At 34.7% G+C, this 21,026-nt stretch overlaps 1 protein-coding gene and 1 long non-coding RNA gene across 3 annotated transcripts in view; one reads left to right on the forward strand and one right to left on the reverse strand.

The window, feature by feature from the left end:
* LOC128172165 (multiple epidermal growth factor-like domains protein 11) overlaps nucleotides 1-21,026 on the forward strand; it is a 127,156-nt gene that overhangs the window by 72,679 nt on the left and 33,451 nt on the right. The window lies entirely within an intron of this gene.
* Nucleotides 1,075-3,685, reverse strand: LOC128172191 (uncharacterized). 2 transcript variants are annotated; one of them, XR_008242209.1, is made up of 3 exons: nucleotides 3,319-3,685; nucleotides 2,827-2,926; nucleotides 1,075-2,416 (listed from the first exon to the last, which is right to left on the reverse strand). It is a non-coding gene; the product is annotated as an uncharacterized LOC128172191 (long non-coding RNA). The 2 variants fall into 2 exon arrangements; XR_008242208.1 differs by having other exon boundaries at nucleotides 1,075-2,926.

Raw genomic sequence — 21,026 nt, forward strand, 5'->3', positions numbered from 1 at the left:
AAATATAACACCCAAATACTTCGTCTTACATTCGCTATTTGTAGAACAAGCAGAACCAGTATCAGTCTGACCGGCCTCACCATATACATTGTTCACTGGATGAAATATCTGGTTTCAGCGCTGCGGAAACCCTTTGGAAACTCTGCGGAAACTTAAGGTTACTTTAAGTTTCCGACAGGTTTCAGCACGGACACTTCAAGTTTCATTAAGTTTCCGCAGTGCTGAAACTTAGGCTGTCCATGAATCCAAATGGTTTCCGCAACGGAAACTTACTGAAACTTGAAGTTTCTGCATAGTTTCAATCTCCATATACGTTTGGGATACATATTGTTTACAAATGGTTTCCGCGACGGAAACTTACTGAAACTTGAAGTTTTTGCATAGTTTCAACCTCCATATACAATTGGGAAACATATTGTTTACAAAGGGTTTCCGCAACTGAAACTTACTGAAACGTTTTATATTTTTGCTTTCACAAAAGCTGAGCAAGGTTTCTACTTTATGTAAAAACAAAACAATTTCAAACAGTTCCAAATTTATTTTGTTCAAAAATCTGAAATTGTGTCCAATAATAAATAAAATACAGCCAAGATACAATAATTGAGAAACATCCATATGGCAATTCCCTTATTAGGGACTTTTATTTAAAAAATGATAAAATTGCACAAGAAAAAAACCTCCCATAGAAATCTTTACTTTTGTATGTTTTTTCATCTCGATTAAATGCCTATCAAATCTCCCTTTAAAAATGCAACAAAGATCTTACTTTTTTAAAAATATGAATGCAATTTACAAAATAACTGCACGTACATGAATAAAAAAAGAAAACTTCACTGTTACATGAACATGATACACTTGTCTCAATTTGTTTTGAACTACAATGAATATGTACACCATAAAATATTTTTGAAAAGTCTAAAGTATCCATCTTTAAAAAAAAAATACACTACAAGATAGTAGTTGACTATAGAGGTATGACCCAGATTTGATTTGAATATGTCAATAAATTCCAAAATGAGGTCAAAGTGACCCACTTACAAGTTGGGATAAACCTTTTCTTTGTTAGTAATATAATCTAATGTTTTACAATAGAACAGGATTTGATATCATTTTTTTGATAATCCATTAAGTCCAAAGTGAACTTTTCATTTCCACCCATGATGTACCAACTGATCAGATTTTAATATCATAAGCCTGTCAGTATTTAATAGATGACCCAGAGGGAGATATGAAAAGCTTGTTGGCCAATAAAAAGCTAACAATGGAGCAGTCTGTCAAATCATGTGCAAAAATATGATGTACACATTTAATTAATTATGCTGATTGCAACACACTTCATTCCTGATGAATATGCTTCTTTACACACGGTTTACCTTCCTACATTTCACTACTTTACCTACATTAATATTTTTAAATCCAAGACATGAAGTAAAATATACATTGTTTATATATGACAAGTATTACTACATGTAGCATAAATGTATAAAATACAAAGTATCACACAGATCATTCACCTTACAATTCTCATCAATACCAGCATTTTACTTATGATATAAAAGCTAATTCCAATTATATTTTAGTTACACAATACAGATTAAAATAAAACCCACATGGAAACAACTTTCCATCCAAGTAATTTTGTTATATAAAAATTGTAATACATCGGGTATATGTTGTCTTTATATATTTTCATATACGACATAATTGAATATTGTTTGGTGTATTTTATCATTTCCATGACCCATGCATTCATCTCCTAATGCAGTGTTTTTACATTTAAGATTGGTTTCTTAATTTTTCATATATTGCTGCAAATAAAAACTAAGTTATCAATAAATGTTTAAACAAAGAAAATGAAAAAAAAAAAGTAGTTAACACTTATCAACTTGGAGGTATGAGGATATATGTTACATGGAGTCTAATATTTTATGCAATATTTGCAAATATAACAAATTATTTAAGAAAATGAAAGTTAATATCTGCAAGGTCTAATCAATCATTTAATAAGTCAAAACCATGTGATTTTCTAAGATTCTAGCTTACAGACAGACATTGTAATATACTGGTATTTGATCATATAAAAAAAGTACTTTTATAGTTTATAGGTTTTTTGAAATGAGAATACTTTACAGTTAAAAAGTCTTGTTCTGCAGAGGTTTAGTCGGGTCGTAGAGATGTGTCCATTCGAATCAATAAGGAGTGTCCTTGGCTGTTGTTGATGTAACCCGAGTCGTAGTTTATGGAAATAGGCCTTTTTGGGGGACTTTCGAGCATTGTCCAGACCGGCGAAGCACTCATATGATCACATCATGGCTACAGCAGATTTAGTAGTTCTGGACAGTGGTAGCATTAAAATTCTTCTTCTTGCGATGAACTTGTTTGTTTCACTGGGCTGTACTTTATGTGTTCTATTTATCTTAAACATGAATAATAAAGTTTCATTTAGATTTTTAAACAATAAACATAAGTCATTCAGCCTAACATGTAATAAAAGCATTCTGAATAAAATTCTGAATACAGAAGCTACTATGCAGTTGCCAGTTGCTGTTTAAACTATGTCATATAATGACTACAGTAGTATCTGGTCTAAAATGTTTCATTTTATGTTTGAAGCTATGTTATTTTCATTTTGATTCAATTATTGTTTGTTGAACAATGGAAAAACTTATCAACAATAAGTGTGTTTTACCCCCCCCCCCCCCCCCCCATCATCAACCTCCTTTTCAAGAACTTAGACCTGGATTTCCCAAAAATTACTACAGTAAATTATAAACATCCAACACATGTATAAGTTAATGGTGAAAATAATCAATTTCAAAGCAATACCTTGCGTTCACATCGTCCAGCTGGTCAAAACATTCACCCGAATCACCGAACAGAGGATGCAACTTATCACCGGAAACATTGACTTTGTATGCTGTCAATGCTGAAAAAGAAAAACGTGAAAAATTTCATTTTCCGGATTTTATTAATAAATTTGTTTCGTTACATTTAGAGTTTGTAAATTGTATAATGTGCGAAAGATTCATTGTTCGTCTTGTTTACCAACCAAGCATTCATATATTAGGGACGTTTATATAATTGTATATGTGTATACTCTGGATAATCTTGATTATCATGCATATAAAGTTGGTTAATGGTTAACTTGGTCAAAACGTATATTTAAAAGAGATACGGTAATAAAAATTAAAACTCCGAACCAAGTTTGAAAAAATGACGCCATCTTGATTTGATGGCGCGAGATCTCGTTTACAAATGAGAGATAAATTAGAGCTTTGAAAATGTTATTGGGAGTATCTATATTGTGAATTAAGTTACCTTGACATGAGTTCTTCGTTCCTGCATTATCTCCTTGTTATAGAGGCTATTAATGCTTCTCAATTCTCCATTTTACAACAGCACCTTCTTGTCCATTTTAACCTTCGCTCGGAATCATAAAGTGCGCCAATACTGACCAATCAGAACCCGCTAAATCTTGGAAAAGTGCATCTTGGGATAGTTTAAAATGAATGATGTTTAATCAAAATTATCATTTTTTACCGAATAGTATACTTTTTACATGTATATTTATTTTAAATAAGAACTGTCTGAGTCAGTATTTCCTGGTTAAATACGACAAAGTATTGGCGTGTGTTTGTTACAATTGTATTTGTAACACGTGATTAACCAAAAAAAAAATGGCCGACCGTTTGAATAATAAAGTTTCATTTAGATTTTTAAACAATAAACATAAGTCATTCAGCCTTACATGTAATAAAAGCATTCTGAATAAAATTCTGAATACAGAAGCTACTATGCAGTTGCCAGTTGCTGTTTAAACTATGTCATATAATGACTACAGTAGTATCTGGTCTAAAATGTTTCATTTTATGTTTGAAGCTATGTTATTTTCATTTTGATTCAATTATTGTTTGTTGAACAATGGAAAAACTTATCAACAATAAGTGTGTTTTACCCCCCCCCCCCCCCCCATCATCAACCTCCTTTTCAAGAACTTAGACCTGGATTTCCCAAAAATTACTACAGTAAATTATAAACATCCAACACATGTATAAGTTAATGGTGAAAATAATCAATTTCAAAGCAATACCTTGCGTTCACATCGTCCAGCTGGTCAAAACATTCACCCGAATCACCGAACAGAGGATGCAACTTATCACCGGAAACATTGACTTTGTATGCTGTCAATGCTGAAAAAGAAAAACGTGAAAAATTTCATTTTCCGGATTTTATTAATAAATTTGTTTCGTTACATTTAGAGTTTGTAAATTGTATAATGTGCGAAAGATTCATTGTTCGTCTTGTTTACCAACCAAGCATTCATATATTAGGGACGTTTATATAATTGTATATGTGTATACTCTGGATAATCTTGATTATCATGCATATAAAGTTGGTTAATGGTTAACTTGGTCAAAACGTATATTTAAAAGAGATACGGTAATAAAAATTAAAACTCCGAACCAAGTTTGAAAAAATGACGCCATCTTGATTTGATGGCGCGAGATCTCGTTTACAAATGAGAGATAAATTAGAGCTTTGAAAATGTTATTGGGAGTATCTATATTGTGAATTAAGTTACCTTGACATGAGTTCTTCGTTCCTGCATTATCTCCTTGTTATAGAGGCTATTAATGCTTCTCAATTCTCCATTTTACAACAGCACCTTCTTGTCCATTTTAACCTTCGCTCGGAATCATAAAGTGCGCCAATACTGACCAATCAGAACCCGCTAAATCTTGGAAAAGTGCATCTTGGGATAGTTTAAAATGAATGATGTTTAATCAAAATTATCATTTTTTACCGAATAGTATACTTTTTACATGTATATTTATTTTAAATAAGAACTGTCTGAGTCAGTATTTCCTGGTTAAATACGACAAAGTATTGGCGTGTGTTTGTTACAATTGTATTTGTAACACGTGATTAACCAAAAAAAAAATGGCCGACCGTTTGTTTACAAATGTCTAATGAAATTAAACAAGTTTTAATGAGACATATGTATCAGATTTTGTTTTTAACTATATTTCATTTACATGTACTGATGATTTTGCCAAACTATATGATAGAGCCATATATAGTTTACTGACAAGTTAGTCTTGACTTGTCCAATTTTCACCGCGATTCTAAGCACGGTCATATTCTTATTCAAAATATAGAGGTGTGAAAATATTATGTTCATCACAGAGCAGGTTCTGCATGAACACACAGAAATCACAAATATAATTAGATGCCGATCAATTAACGGGGTCCGGTTAACAGCATTCACCCGTACGGTGAATTTACAACTACGATGAATTGATGGCAATTATTTTACAGTTACACATGTGCACTGATTGGTCATGCGATGAACAGTACGTTAAGAATACTTATGAAATTAAAATACAAACGCGTTAAACAAGCCGGGAAGTAAGATGTACACGTCGGACTGATATATAAACAAAATATAATTTTAATTATTTGGTATACTTTCTACATCAAATGTATACGAATGTATAATCAAATTTTAAAAATGGGATTAAAATCACGTGCACCACATGGCTAGTGCTGGATTTGAAACTGATTTTGTAATATAACGTATAACTTCAGTAAAATTATAAATAATGCTTATTATATCTTATAACACAAACATGTGCATGTTACATAAACATGTTTCAATATCTGAGTTTACAGTACAGAAAGTAAATACAAAGTATAGAAATGCACGAATAACATAGGCGGGGGGGGGGGGGGGGGGGGGTAGGGGGGGCTTAGTGCAAAGTTAGACTTAACCAATAGGCATATAGAGCCCCCCCCCCCCCCACTTTTTCTCGCCGGAAATGTAATTGTTCCTAAATTTACCTTGAAAGATAGAGAAGTTGGAGTAATAGGCATACTAGCCCCCCCCCCCCCCCCCCCCGACACGGATTAGGAATTTCATGATTTTGGGGGAAAAAAATTGAAATTTATTTTCGGAAGTATATAGTATAGGTATACCCCCCCCCCCCCACGGATTAGGATTTTGGGAATTAGGGGTTTTCCTCAATATTTCTGAGGATTAGTCTAGCCCCCCCCCCCTCCCCCCCCCCCCGACACGGATTAGGAATTTCATGATTTTGGGGGGAAAAAATTGGGTAGGGAAATTTATTTTCGGAAGTATATAGTATAGGTATACCCCCCCCCCCCCCCCCCCACGGATTAGGATTTTGAGAATTAGGGTTTTTCCTCAATATTTCTGAGGATTAGTCTAGCCCCCCCCCCCCCACTTTCAATTTGCTTCCGACGCCAGTGAATCATGATACAGTCATACATGCAGTAAAGTCTGAAATGCATGTAAATAATTAAACAATTATCATATTAGACTCAAACTCCAAGTGGGTTTTACTGTTATTATCAACTGTAGAATTTTTTTAAAACAAATTCCTGTGTACATGTGTTGGCGTGGTATTAAAAAAGAAATGAATTAGCTCTAAACTTCAGGTTGTACGAATATTTGGTACGATTTGTAAAAATTTACAACGACTTTACCTTAATTTGTTTGCTTAATTAGTTACTGTACCTCAAGGTTCATTCAAATGATAACTAAACGATTTAAGAAGGAGTCTTACAAAATAGGTATATTAATTTATTTTACTAAATAATTATAATTTACTTATCAGTTTTACTAACTCGGGTACACACAAATTGAAAAAAAATTCCCGCCGGGCTCCAGTTATAAACTCACGCTTCGTACTGTGTATATGTTATGTAACAGTCTTTTGTTCACTCCTGACAGAAAAAACCCTGCAATCCACACAGAATATACAGGAAAATCACAGAGGATGTCACCTGGACAAAGAATGTATACACATGTATACACGTGCCCGAGTACCTAAGATTAATGATTTCATCATATGCATTAAACAAGATGAGACATCAGTTTTTCTTTTCAAATTCAGTTAATTACTTAGTAAGGTTCTTAATCGCCTTATTTGCCATATTTGAAGATAGTTACATGTATACATATAGTTTCAGTCACGCTGAAACCTTACTATACATTTTAGTATGTACGGATTCATTATCATTAGGCTAGAATTAAACTTAAACCTGTTGAAAATAAATGATATCACTTTTAAACTCAAATCAATTTTAGTAATAGTTTCAGCAATGCGTAAACCATTTGGAATCTTAACTTAAAGTTTCAGCATACTGAAACCTAGCGGAAATGTTCTGAAACTGATTGATGTTTCAGTAATAATTTACACAACTTTTCACATGATTCAAATTTAGTTTCCGCATTGCGGAAACCATCAGGAATCTTAACTTAAAGTTTCAGCATACTGAAACCTAGCGGAAATGTTCTGAAACTGATTGATATTTCCATAATAATTTACACAACTATTCACACGATTCAAATTTAGTTTCCGCATTGCGGAAACCATCAGGAATCTTAGACTAAAGTTTCTGCTGACTGAAACCTAACGGATACTTGCTGAATCGATATAATGGTTTCCGCATTGCGGAAACTATACATGAAACTTCAACTTCAAGTTTCAGCAAGGTTTCCATATAGTTTCAGTTTTGCTGAAACTTGATTTTTCATCCAGTGGTTGGAATTTAATTGTCCTAGCATTGCATTGCTCTGCATGTATATACACTATTTCTTTTAAAAATTAAACACTTACAGTGTTCATCTATATGGCTACACATAACGTACACACGTGATTCAAAATAAACAACACGGAAAACGGTAAAGAATTCAGTCATTGAGTCTACATTTTATAGAACTTGTAAAAAAAACACATTGCGGGTCTGAATGTTTGTTGATATGTCAATCTATCAATATACAGTTTGTTAATTATTTTCGATTGCTAAGGCTACAGCGTATTTGATGAACATTGAACAACATTTTTTCCATGCCACTTTTTTTCCATGGAAGATAGCGAATGTATACAAGTATAAAGCATTTATAAAATTCATTGAATTACCTCTTTAGAATTGTGTATGGAATAGATAATGTATAAGTTGCTGCTGAAGGTTGTTTGGTATTTTCGTTTGTAGATGTTTTGCAAGTAAAAAACCTGAAACGCGGGGCAAGACATAATTAATATCCCTAATAACCGTAACTTAAAACTAGCGGCTTTGGATTCAAATATTATCGTATAAGAATATCTAGTTCCCTTTTTAAAATCATCTCCACGATGATAATTATATTATATCCGTCGCAAATCAGTATTTTTTTTTTTTTTGCTTTAAAAGAATTGTTCTATCGGGAGCAATCCCGCGTTCGTTTAAATTGCAAGCGTACATTTGTCATGTCAGTAATACACATTGTGCTTTATAAGACGGCCGTGTATACGTATTGTAGAAAAGTGAGTTTAATTACCATGCATTGGAACCATTTTATTAACACATCTCCCAGTACTGAAACAATTCAAAATGTCTCTGTTACAGTTACACAGTGGGGCGTTAAACGTGTACGTCCAGCTCTACAAGCACACGCACTATCGTCCAGGCGACGGCCTGAATACAGCTAGCGACTCTCCTATCGATCGGTTACCTGAGTCTCGTAATGCATTTAAATATAGACAGGGGCACAGTTATGAAACAAACAACAAAAATAAGGTCAAAGAGGTTCATCTATATGAAATGAAATTGTACATATGAATAAAAACATTTGGGAATTTTATGTGGAATTATTTTTGCGCACTACATGTATCCGTAAGTGCATTACAAGAAGCCCTTTCATAACCTCATAAACGTGCGCACCCCTACAAAAATGGACCAAACTGACAACAATTGTTTCTGCAAATACTGACTATAAATTACGAAAACATTAAATTGAATACTATAGGAGGATTCAAAATTAATTTCTTTACAACTTTGCTTCAATAATGCATTTGAAATTTTTATTCCTTTTTAAGTTATTGACAAGAAACTTTGGACGCCTCTAACTCCCTAATTATAAGGGCCAGCCCTTTTTTCGGCATACCGAATGAAACGTCTGAGTAAGACCAAGAACTTTTAAAATACATGTTATAACACATTTTTATCAGGTAGAAAACTAACACGGAAAATACGCGATTTTTTTTAATTTTTTTTTTCTTACCTTTATTTCAACATCTATACCACCCCTTATATTTGCATTTAAATAATAAATAAAATATATCTCACACAAATTCAATGTATTAGCTTCCAAACCAGCCAATCTTTGAGACTCTGCCAGTCATCGTTAAAGCTAAACCCCCTGGACAAAAGAAGTCGTTAAATTTTACTAAAAGGGGAATAACTCAAAACCGGATAGGAATTTTCCTCAACTAAAATATGCAACGACAACATCACGCGGCATGTTATCAGTCCTGAAAATTTCAAAACAATCGGTGAACAAACGAGCGAGATATTAAGGATCAAAGTTGGCGTCTAGAAGAAAAAAAATAATAAGAAATTTGAAAATTTTTCAGAATAATAGTAAGGTTTTCCGCTCCCAGCGGAAAACCTTAATTATGGCTGGGATAAAATTTGTAAAGTCAAGTATGAACCTGTACCCAGTTTTTCAAACCTTTCTTATAAATAATCAAAATAAACTTGCCACGAATTGTGTGGACATTAATTTATTATTTTACAATGTTTAAGAAATCGGTGATGCAAGTTTAGTCGAAAACCAAAGAAATAATTAAGGTCAAAGAAAAGAATTAAATTAAAACATTTTTGTAAAATTTAATGAAATAACAGTTTTAAATCTTAGCATGTGTTATGTTATCCCGTATAAAAAATCTAGCAAAATATTGAACTTATCTGTCAGGGATATCATATTCATCGATTAGGTCAGTAAGGCGTATATGGAAGTTGCACGCTTATTGCACGTTACGGAACGCCTTTTAAGCCGTCTTGAGGTGGGTCTTGAATAAATTATTTTGCACGGTACAGTTCGTTTTGTGAAGGGTACGGTTCGCATTGTGAACAGTACAGTTCGTTTTGTGAACGGTACGGTACGCTTTGTGAACGGTACGTTTCTGTTGTGAACGGTACGGTTCGTTTTTTGCACGGAACGGTACGCGGTTCGTTTGGAGGAGTAGTCGCACGTTTTAGGGTCTGTAGTTTGCCGTCTGCAGAGTAATCCAGCACACCGATTTTTGGACAAATCTATTTTATTAGCATAAAGTAATTTATACAAGTTGAATGCGAAATTCCATCTTGCCAACCGTGGTCCAAGTGGCATGTAAGTATAGATCTTTCTGGTTTTTACTTGGGTCGTTGCACACCGGTCACTCATTCAGATTGTAGTACTGAAATTGGACGGTATCTCTGTACACAATGCAGTCATTGATGAAGGTATCATACTTTTTAACTGAAAACAGGAGAGGAGGAATAAAAAATTTCCCTCTTTGTAATGATGCAGGTAGAATGTTTGGCTGAGATAAGAATGCTTTCTAACACTGAAGAGTGTCATTAAGGGCAGTCTTTGACATTCCATAGTTCATAGAGAATATGTACACGTGTCTGCTGATAGTCTCCAAAATACTGGTATCGGACCCTTGGGAACAGTGGTTGTGTGTACTTTCATCTTCACAAATTGTAGCATTCCAATCAAACTTGGGTATAAAGCACATTTAAAGCTGTTAGTCAACTTAATTTGATGATCATAAAAGGCAGGCTTTGAGATCCAAGATCCGTTGACGCTGCGCACTTGCAGAACCGTTGAGAACCTAAGATAAAAAAAAAAATAATTTTAATTTCATCAGTACACTCATAGATTTTAAACGTATAATACTTTGAGCAGGTTTTTTTTAAGGTAAAAATTGAATTACATGAGATTTAGGCCAAAGAAAAGACGTTTATGCTCCTGTGAAGATGTTTAGACCCTAAGATTTAATAATGCATTCATAGTTGACACATCACTGCTTCGGAGTAGTTCTACGCTAATAAATGCATCATTGTTAAATTTGGAATAAATTAATTTTGTGGGCAGAGGGTTGTTTGCCATTATGAAAGTTAGCTAATATATATATATATATATATATATATATATATATATATATAAGATCAGTGATATTTTTTTCCAGATTGCAGCTGATTTATATGATAAAAATGATATCCCAAAAACAACTCTCTACCAAAACACAAGTTTATGAGTAGAAATTACTAACTACTGCAAGCAAATCATGTATATATAATTATCATATATTGCATAGAATACAGATATCTTCTTTTGGTTCATTCATTCATTTATTTCAATCTCAACACCATTCTACAATGGTACTCAGAGATTGTAATAACACAATATATGATATTTATCACATGCATAAGAAAGAGAACATAAGATGTATAAAGGATCAGCTCTGACTCGTAAATATCAATGGGGTTCTAACCCGAGGAGCATTTTTTATTTATTTGTCTAATAAATGCGCATTTGAAGACTAGACTCCTTATAGTTAACTTCAAAAGTGAGGCGTGAAAACCTTATTGAATTTCATTATATTCTTCTACTTAGCACCTATCTATAGAGAGGGAGCAATTTATATAATGGGTGGTGTTGTTGTTATTTTAACAATTTATATTTATTCATATCATACCCACTGTAAAGCAGGGCTCATAATTATATCTTTGTGATATAACCGCGTGTTTTAAATCAAAAAATATGTAAATAAAAATTAAACATTCTATATTAGAAACTTGTTCGACAGTTAAATCAAAATAAAACACATAGCATGGATCTTTTAATGGAATAAAAATTGTTTTTACTAAAAAAATATCTAAAAATATAAACTTTTAAAAATTCATAAAAACCACAGGGAAATTTACAGGTAACGTTAAGAAATATATATCTCTATTTGTCAATAATGTGAACTTTAAAAAAAATAAAGATTAAAAAAAAAACATATCGGGACCTTAACATCTTATCAATGAGGAGGCCCAAACATCTTCGGTCCTAAAGTCCTGCTACCAAAAATGTCATTTCTCTTAACTCAAATCATTAGAATGACGACTTGTGAAATTAAAGAACCCCTCCTCCTCGGGGCCACATTGGGGATCTAGTTGTACAAAGGAAAACATTTTAATTATTCACAAAAACTGAAATGTTATCAAGTATGGTTTTACTTATATGCAAGCATTTTGGTATATTGCTGAATCTTTAAAATTGTTCAGACTTTAGCCCCTGGACGATTCTTGGGCCTCACAAGGGTTCAGAGTGTAATGTAGGTTTATATCCCGTTTATAAACAATTGGTTAGGATCTTTTTGAGAACTGAAGTGCCCAACATGTGATATGACTATAAAATCATCTGGGACTGGATCATGAACACAAGAATATCCGGGTGGGGATTGGACTTTTACTTATACAGGATCTACATATAATATGCCACATTTTCCAGATATTTTTTATTATGACTCCGTTAAGCTGATTTTATCATGCCTACTGTTGCTCAGGTGAGCGATGTGGCCTATGGGCCTCTTGTTTGGTTTGCTAGAGCCTTGTCGACGTGAATAGTTCTCACCACGAGCTAGATTTTAAATGTCTATTGTTGTAAAATGATTTTGATCTTATCTTCGCTAACCAGTTTATCACCGATAAATTGCGAAAATTGTTCAAGCGAGTTGTCAAAAATGAAATGTTATCGTAATTGATTTCACATTATTGGATAATAAAGTGATTAAAAGGTATTAATTTCAATCGATTAGAGGACAAGGATGACAACAATCGATAAAAAAAAATCGACTACACGAATTCCTTAATGTAGTCCATCCATAACTATAATATTTCATATCTAGTAGATTGCAAGTTTGATCACTAAAATCTTAGTGTGAATTTTAAGAGTTTATTAAATAATAAAGATTCACCTTTGAAATAAAAAATATGTTATATTAATAAATTTATCATATGTTGAAGTTAACATTGAAGTCTATGGGAGAAATGCATTAAGTATATCACTTTAGTACAAGCAATGTTCTCACATTTCTCTTGGTAAAAAGTTGCAAAAGCTTTTCCTTTCTTCGAATATGCTAAAATAATTAATAGTTTACCATACATATTTTCAGAAAGGGATTTTTAAAAATTTTCCTAGAGAGCAGACAACTCTTTGAAACAAATTTAAGTGCAAAAAGTTCATTTATTGACTACATACATACACCCAAGTTTGGTTTATGTCAGCCTCAGAATAGCTTTAGATTACGTATTTGATGTAGTATAGATTAATCAAAATTGTCAACTTCGCCTTAGTTATGGATGAACTACCTTAAGTGGTCAATTATTATTCGAGCACATTTTTATGTAACCAAGCCTATGCCTATCACAACTTAATTTAAGGTGGCTCGGCACACCAAGGCATTATTTGATGGATCGATGAAGAATTATTTTTGAGAAATAATTATGCAAAAATGACACCTCTATCACAGGTGCTTGAGGACAGGATCGACACCCCCACCCCCACCCCCCCCCCCACCCCCCACTATATAGAACCCCGGGACTTTAATTTTTCATCTTTTATTAAATTGTCCTTTTATGACATATTTCTAATCCAATATAATCATCAATTGCCAAAAATTACATAAAACAAACATTTTAAAAAATCAGACTCTCTGTACATATAATACAGGTTGCTAACTTCGTCCATCAAGAACCAACGGAAGTAAGGGTTTATCGCAAAGGAAAATAACTCGTAACATAATTTTTTTTATTTTCTCTTTTATGTCTATCATTGTAATACATTCAGTATGAGAGCCTTTTTTTTTTCTTTTTTCGTTTAGATTTTCCAGTACCCAAGACGAGTTTTCAGTTCTTCGCGGCTTGATTAGAATTCATACTTCTAATGAATTGTACTTTTTTTGAGTTTGCCATGCAATTTCGTAAATCTCTCGAGTAATTTTCCTTGCGATAAACCCTCATTTCCGTTGGTTCTAGATGGATCGGTTCAAAACTTGCAACTTGTCGGTGAAAATTGTCCTTTTTGCCTAATAAATGTATTTACACGGGATAGCATGCAGATATTCAGTGAAGGGAATTATCGGGCTACGACATGAGGTCACCCTTTTTACTGTTCGATGTAGTTTGATAGTGCATTTCTTACGAAGTCAGCAACCTTCTTGTTTTATATATGTAGAGGGTCTGATACATTAAAAAAACCTATTGCTATCCGTTTTTGTCCGGCGTCGTCCGTCGGCGTTAACAATTTTTCTAATTTTTTAACTTCTTCTTAAAAACTACAAGGCTGATTGTTACCATTGTTGGTGTGAGGCATCTCTATGGTAAGAGGAATATAAATTGTGAAATTCATGGCTCTTGTAAACAGATAGCCATGCTATGACCTTGAATTGCTAGTATTACATAATGCTCACTAGGATATTTATGTGTACCTAAATACTGCGCACTGAATGGTGTTAATGATAATTAACAGAATGAACTCTGTGGCTCTTGTAGCAATGCGTAGTATTTCTTAATGATGTTATTAAACCAGGTGAATAATACAGGCATAATAATATCCAAATTGAGATTTTAAAAACAAGTGTCAAATTTGGCGATTCTGTGTCTGCAACGATAGCTCTAGTACTCTATATTGAGTCATGTATTGTGTATTTTATATATTAACCTTTGTAACCTTTTATGCTACTATTAAACCAGGTGAATAATACAGGCATAATAATATCCAAATTGAGATTTTAAAAACAAGTGTCAAATTTGGCGTTTCTGTGTCTGCAACTATAGCTCTAGTACTCTATATTGAGTCATGTATTGTGTATTTTATATATTAACCTTTGTAACCTTTTATGCTATGTATGAATGAACGTATTATGAGTAAGTGATGCCTCATACTAGGTTGGGGACTCCGAGACCCAGGACTTGGAGACTCATATCCTGCATCCAGACTCTTTGATTGGCAGTTTTGTTACTTTATTTAGAAATAAAATATTAATCTTAATTTTGAACACTAAATGTTCACTCATGATTATCGTAGATGGGCCGAACTAGTTGGAACTGTCCATCATAAGTTAAATGTTATATATACCCATGTAAAATGATGTTGAAGAGATTTAGAGAGATACCACTTATAAAGATTCTTAGACTCTTGATTTGGGCTGCTTTTAATTGTTGTAACTATACGATCACGCTTAATAAAAGCCGCTTTAGAAAGAAATACTGGACTTATGATCACTAAGTTTGAGCTGACCCTCAATTGGATCCGTAAGACAGAAGGCTTACATGAACTTTCTTGGTGCCAGTGACCAGGACTTAGCGAAGTTCAAAACAGAATAAGGTAAGAACCATTTCTATATGTCTCTTATAGCTATATCGAAGTAAACAACTTTGTCTAAGCAACCAATATGGCGACAGGTGATGGGTTTTATTAAAAAGAACTTAGAAATCATATGGAGCAATTAGAAAAACAATTCGCGGGGTTGGGCCAGAGCAAAGAAAACAAAGGGCAAGAAACAGGTCAAAAATCTTCAGAAAAAGAACAGATTAAACAAAATACTTTTGAAACATATCATGATGCTAGGCCGCATGAAACTCGTGAACATCGATCCCGAGTCCCAGATCAGGATGATGATAAAGATTTTTTCATTGGTCAAGTTAAAGCTATAACAGCCGCACTCTCAGTGCCCCTGTCTTCTGTGATAACTCCTTTTGAGGGAGATGCTCAAAACTTTAAACAGTGGATAAAGGAAATTGAAAAGTACAGTAAAGTGTAAAGTGTAAAGTGAAGATAGAAACTGGAGATCACCACCCAATAAAGAACATACCCTACCGTGTACCCTTAAATAAAAGACAAGGCCATACTGGAAATGATGGACGCAAAGATTATTGAGAGATCACAATCGCCTTGGTCATTTCCCTTAGTAGTGGTGAAGAAAAAGGACGGATCAGACCGGATGTGCGTTGACTTTAGAAGCTTGAATAAGATAGTGAAACCCGTATCATTCCCGCTACCTTTGATTGATGACATCCTATGTTTACTAGGTAAGGCAAAATATTTCACTGCACTAGACTTAAAGAGTGGATATTGGCAAGTGAAATTAAAAGATTCAAGCAAAGAAAAAACGGTCTTTGCTTGTCACAAAGGACTATTCCAATTCAATCGGATGCCATTTGGGTTGAGTAATGCACCGGCAGTCTTTCAGGAGCTGATGAACATAGTTCTTCAAGGACAAGAAGAGTTTGCCATCGCATACCTGGATGACATTCTGATATTCTCGGAGACACCGGAAGATCATCTTTGTCATATTCAAGACGTTTTCAACCGCCTAAGAAAGCATGGACTGAAAATGAAGCTAAAGAAATGTAGTTTCTTCAAGAAACAGACAGAATATATTGGTTTCATCATTGATCAACATGGCGTTACACCTGATCCAAAGAAAGTCGAAGCTATAAGAAAGTTACCAGCGCCCACTACAGTCCGAAAAGTTCGTGGCTTTCTAGGTATGTGTAGTTATTACAGGAGATTTATACCGAACTTCTCTAAGATTACAGAACCATTGATTGACTTAACCAGAAAATATGCAAGGTTTAAATAAACACCATGTTGCCAAAAAGCGTTTGACTTTATTAAAGAAAGTTGTACGGTAGTGCCTTTGCTAGCATATCCAGATACTAATAAGCCGTACATCCTGTACACCGATGCCAGTGACAAATGTATTGGAGCTTGCCTCACCCAAAAGACAGATGAGGGGGAAGATAAGCCAATATATTACGTATCCCACAAGCTGAGTAAAACTCAAGAAAAGTGGTCAACCATTGAAAAGGAGGCATTTGCGATTCATTACGCCCTTCAGAAGTTAGACCATTATTTACACGGTGCTCAGTTTACTACAGAACAGACCATAAGCCGCTCAAGTATATCTTAGAAACTCCAATGCAAAATAAGAAAATTCAACTATGGGCATTAAGTATTGCAGGATATAACTGTAAGGTAGAGTACATAGAAGGAAGATTTAACTGCTGTGCAGATCTCTTATCCAGCTTACCGACAGTCAACCTGGAGTGTGAAGAGGGAGAACAATCAGAGCATGATGAACCAGATGTTAAGGACAATTTCTTTGAAGTGAACGTACTTAACTCCAATGCCTTTTCGCCTAAGAGATTTGCCAGATGTTAAGTTAATCAACACGACGAATTGGTCAAACCCTTTATTGAACTACCAGAGGATATCAACATCAAAGAAAGTCAACAACACGACGAGCAGATCAAAAAACTGAAGAATCGGTTAAATCAAGGAACAGCAACCGCACCCGAAGAAAAGAAGTTTTTGGAAGTTGATGGTTTAATGTACTATCTTTCAGATGGAGACTCAGAAGGCCCAAGACTTCGCCTGTATGTACCACGTGAGTTAGAACTTTTAGTAGTGCAGCAGTATCATGACGGACTTGGACATAATGGAGTGGACAAAACATATGACGTAATCAGACAAAAGTACTACATACCAAATTTGTACAAAAGGTTATACTCTTATATAGAAGGATGTGTAGTATGCCAAACGAGGAGCAATAAGAAAAATCAACCTCCACTTCAAGAGACAGACATACCACCTTTTCCAATGGCTAAAGTAGGACTTGATCTATCAGGACAATATCCAACATCCTTGTCGGGAAACAAGTACATAGTTTCTTTTATTGACATTTACTCTGGTTGGCCAGAAGCTTTTCCCGTTCCGTATAAGTCAGCTGACAACATAGTACATCTTATCTTAGAAGAAATATATCCAAGATATGGCTGTCCTCTTCAAATCCTCACAGACAACGGAACAGAAAATGTGAACAAGAAAGTGGAAGAAACCTTGAAAGAATTGAATATCAACCATATCAAAACATCTTATTACGGCCCTCAAGGTAATGGTAAAGTAGAAAGATTTCATAGAACTCTACATGACGTGATGGCTAAGAAAACAACAGACAACGCTCAAAAATGGGATATTCATCTTAATCAGACGTTGGCAGCCATTCGTTTCCACCCTAACGATTCATCAAAGTTTTCTCCATATTACCTTATGTACAACAGAGATGTCGTATTACCTCTTGATACGTTAATGAAACCTCGAGATATGCGGGAGAAGATCAACACAAGATCGCCCTTCAAGAACAACATAAAGCTTTCCTGCTAGTACATCGTAATATGAAGGCAGCCAAGAAGAAACAGAAAGCCCAGGCCGATAAGAAAAGCAAAGATGAAAATTTTCAGGTAGGTGACCCTGTCTACCTTAAGAACAACAGAAGACAAAATAAGTTAGATAAAAAGTGACTACCATATTATCGAATCATTGAGCAGGAAGGATCAGTTAGTTTCGTGGTGAGAGATCAATTGACTGGATTAACCACCAAATGCCATGCACGACAATTAAGACTGGCAGACATTTCGCACTGGCCCCTTTCACAAACTACTGAAGATGGTGGAAGAACTCTAAGAAAAACTAACTATGTGGTGCCACCGGAGGATGAATCGTCGTCAGAAATTGAAGACAGGCAACCAGAACCATTGGAAAGAGCTATACAGTCCAAACAATGGGAAAGAGAAGGATCTTCAGACGAAGAGGATATTCCCCTAGCAGAACTTCAAAGACGTATAAGAGCTAAGAAGATCATGGATGATCAGCAGTATAAACACGAGAACGATCAGACCGTAGATTCAGAATCGAATGAGAGCCATGAGTCAAATCAATGTGGTGAAAATAGTGGTCAAGACTATGAAATACCCTTATATAACCGAAAATGTACCCTTAGATGAAAATATGGAAATAGATGAAATAGTCCCTAAAGTAGGTCGAGGCTTCAAACCAATTCCTATACCGCGTAAACTAATTCCTAAGCCCCGTAGGGAAAATAGCAGACAAAAGTTTGCTGTAGATTGTTTGGCTATCATGAAGGAATTAGCCAAAATAATAAATTAAATAGGTTATATTATCGTACAATGTAGATGTAAATAATCTTGAATAAGCTTAGCTTTGTATATATTGCACGCTTTTAAAAAGGTATGACAGGATGATCCCCTGTGACATTAAAACCTGTTTTGAGATACGCCGACTAGCAAGCGCGGACTCAGCACCTTGGTTATATGTATGTATATGCGGAATTAAAGAGATTTAACATATACTAGAAATACATGAAACAGCGACTAAGTAAGAAGATAATTTTTTGTAAGTGTGATTTTTGTAATGATTTAAGATTATTGGTAAAAACAATTAAAAATTGTGACCGACATCTTGAGTATGGGACAAGGTTGCTCAGGTTATCATGGTTTAATGTCTTAGGACTAAATATATTAAAATTTTCCCTGTGAATGCACTAATGGCGGAATTACCAGTAATTAATCTGCAACCCATGAAATCCTCGTCTTTGGTAGGAAGCCCTTGGTTTTATGTGTGTTTAACTTTGGCAGTAACAATAACGATAGTACTTTGTGTTAAGAAACGTAAAACTATTAGAAGTGGGTTGGTGTATGCTGTGGTGGTTGCTGGACAGGTTGTCGAAAAAGGGGTAGTGACAGAGATAAGAAAGGTTCTTCCAAAGACACTGTATTTTGTTGTGTGAATCCAGAGAAATGGACCTCTAGTGACATTATTGAACTTGAACCAATCCCGAAAGACACTAGGATCCAAGAGAAACCCAGATGGAGCGGAGGACTCGAAACTCGCAAATTGACCAGTAACACAGGGACAATTTCGACCAAACTAACACAACAATTACTCGAAGAGGAGAAAATGAAGAATCTCCATGGACCAAATACTATAGACCGGACCCAGAGCTGGTACGCAAATACCTGGAAGAGAAGGCCGCGATGTCTACGCAACAGAGGAACGCAGGAGACGCTCCGCGAGAAATCGCCTCGCCATCCGCGCCGACCCTCTATCCACGGGTGCCCATGATGGATGAATAATTAAGCTACAGCCGCGAAGAAGTTGTGTGTTCCTAATGAAAGGATTGCGAAATTTAGCGAAAATTAAAAAATGTGAAATGTGTCAAAGTAGAAATGTGCGTTATCTTGTGCTAATGTAAATCTTGTATTTGGTGATTCACTCTGGAGAACTTCAGGAAGAAACCGATGGACTCCGAACCTATGACGCTAACCTCGCCCCTAAGAAGGAAGAGATATTTTGTGAACTTACAAGCATGTCTTGACTTTGTATATATATGTGACATTAAGCTTAACCATACTTAGTATTACTTTGATGATTAATAACGATTATATTCAACTATGGTTATTTCATCTTGGTCATTTTTGTCATACTTTATTCATTATTGTTTTCATGACTGTAATGCGATATAATCAAGCCATATGATTTTATGTACATGTATACATCCTGGTTATAGATTTGTTTTAGTAAATGTATGATGTTCCAAACCGGAGGTGGAAACATGTCACTTGACACTATCTCTTAACATAGATGTTCTGACTGGTATGCCACTAGGAAGTTCGTCTGATCAAAGGTAGATCAAGGACGCTTTCCTATTCCGGGCGCCAGGCATGAGAAATCTCCTTTCGGGATATTTCTTTTGTTTGGGGGACGTATGTAAACAGATAGCCATGGTATGACCTTGAATTGCTAGTATTACATAATGGTCACTAGGATATTTATGTGTACCTAAATACTGCGCACTGAATGGTGTTAATGATAATTAACAGAATGAACTCTGTGGCTCTTGTAGCAATGCGTAGTATTTCTAAATGATGTTATTAAACCAGGTGAATAATACGGGCATAATAATATCCAAATTGAGATTTTAAAAACAAGTGTCAAATTTGGCGATTCTGTGTCTGCAACGATAGCTCTAGTACTCTATATTGAGTCATGTATTGTGTATTCTATATATTAACCTTTGTAACCTTTTATGCTATGTATGAATGAATGTATTATGAGTAAGTGATGCCTCATACTAGGTGGGGGACTCCGAGACCTAGGACTTGGAGACTCACATCCTGCATCCAGACTCTTTGATTGGCAGTTTTGACAGTTTTGTTACTTAATTTAGAAATAAAATATTAATCTTAATTTTGAACACTAAATGTTCACTCATGATCATCGTAGATGGACCGAACTAGTTGGAACTGTCCATCATAAGTTAAATGTTATATATACCCATGTA

The sequence above is a fragment of the Crassostrea angulata genome, chromosome 2, assembly GCF_025612915.1.
Source record: "Crassostrea angulata isolate pt1a10 chromosome 2, ASM2561291v2, whole genome shotgun sequence".
In the NCBI taxonomy this organism is placed as follows: Eukaryota; Metazoa; Mollusca; class Bivalvia; order Ostreida; family Ostreidae; genus Magallana; species Magallana angulata.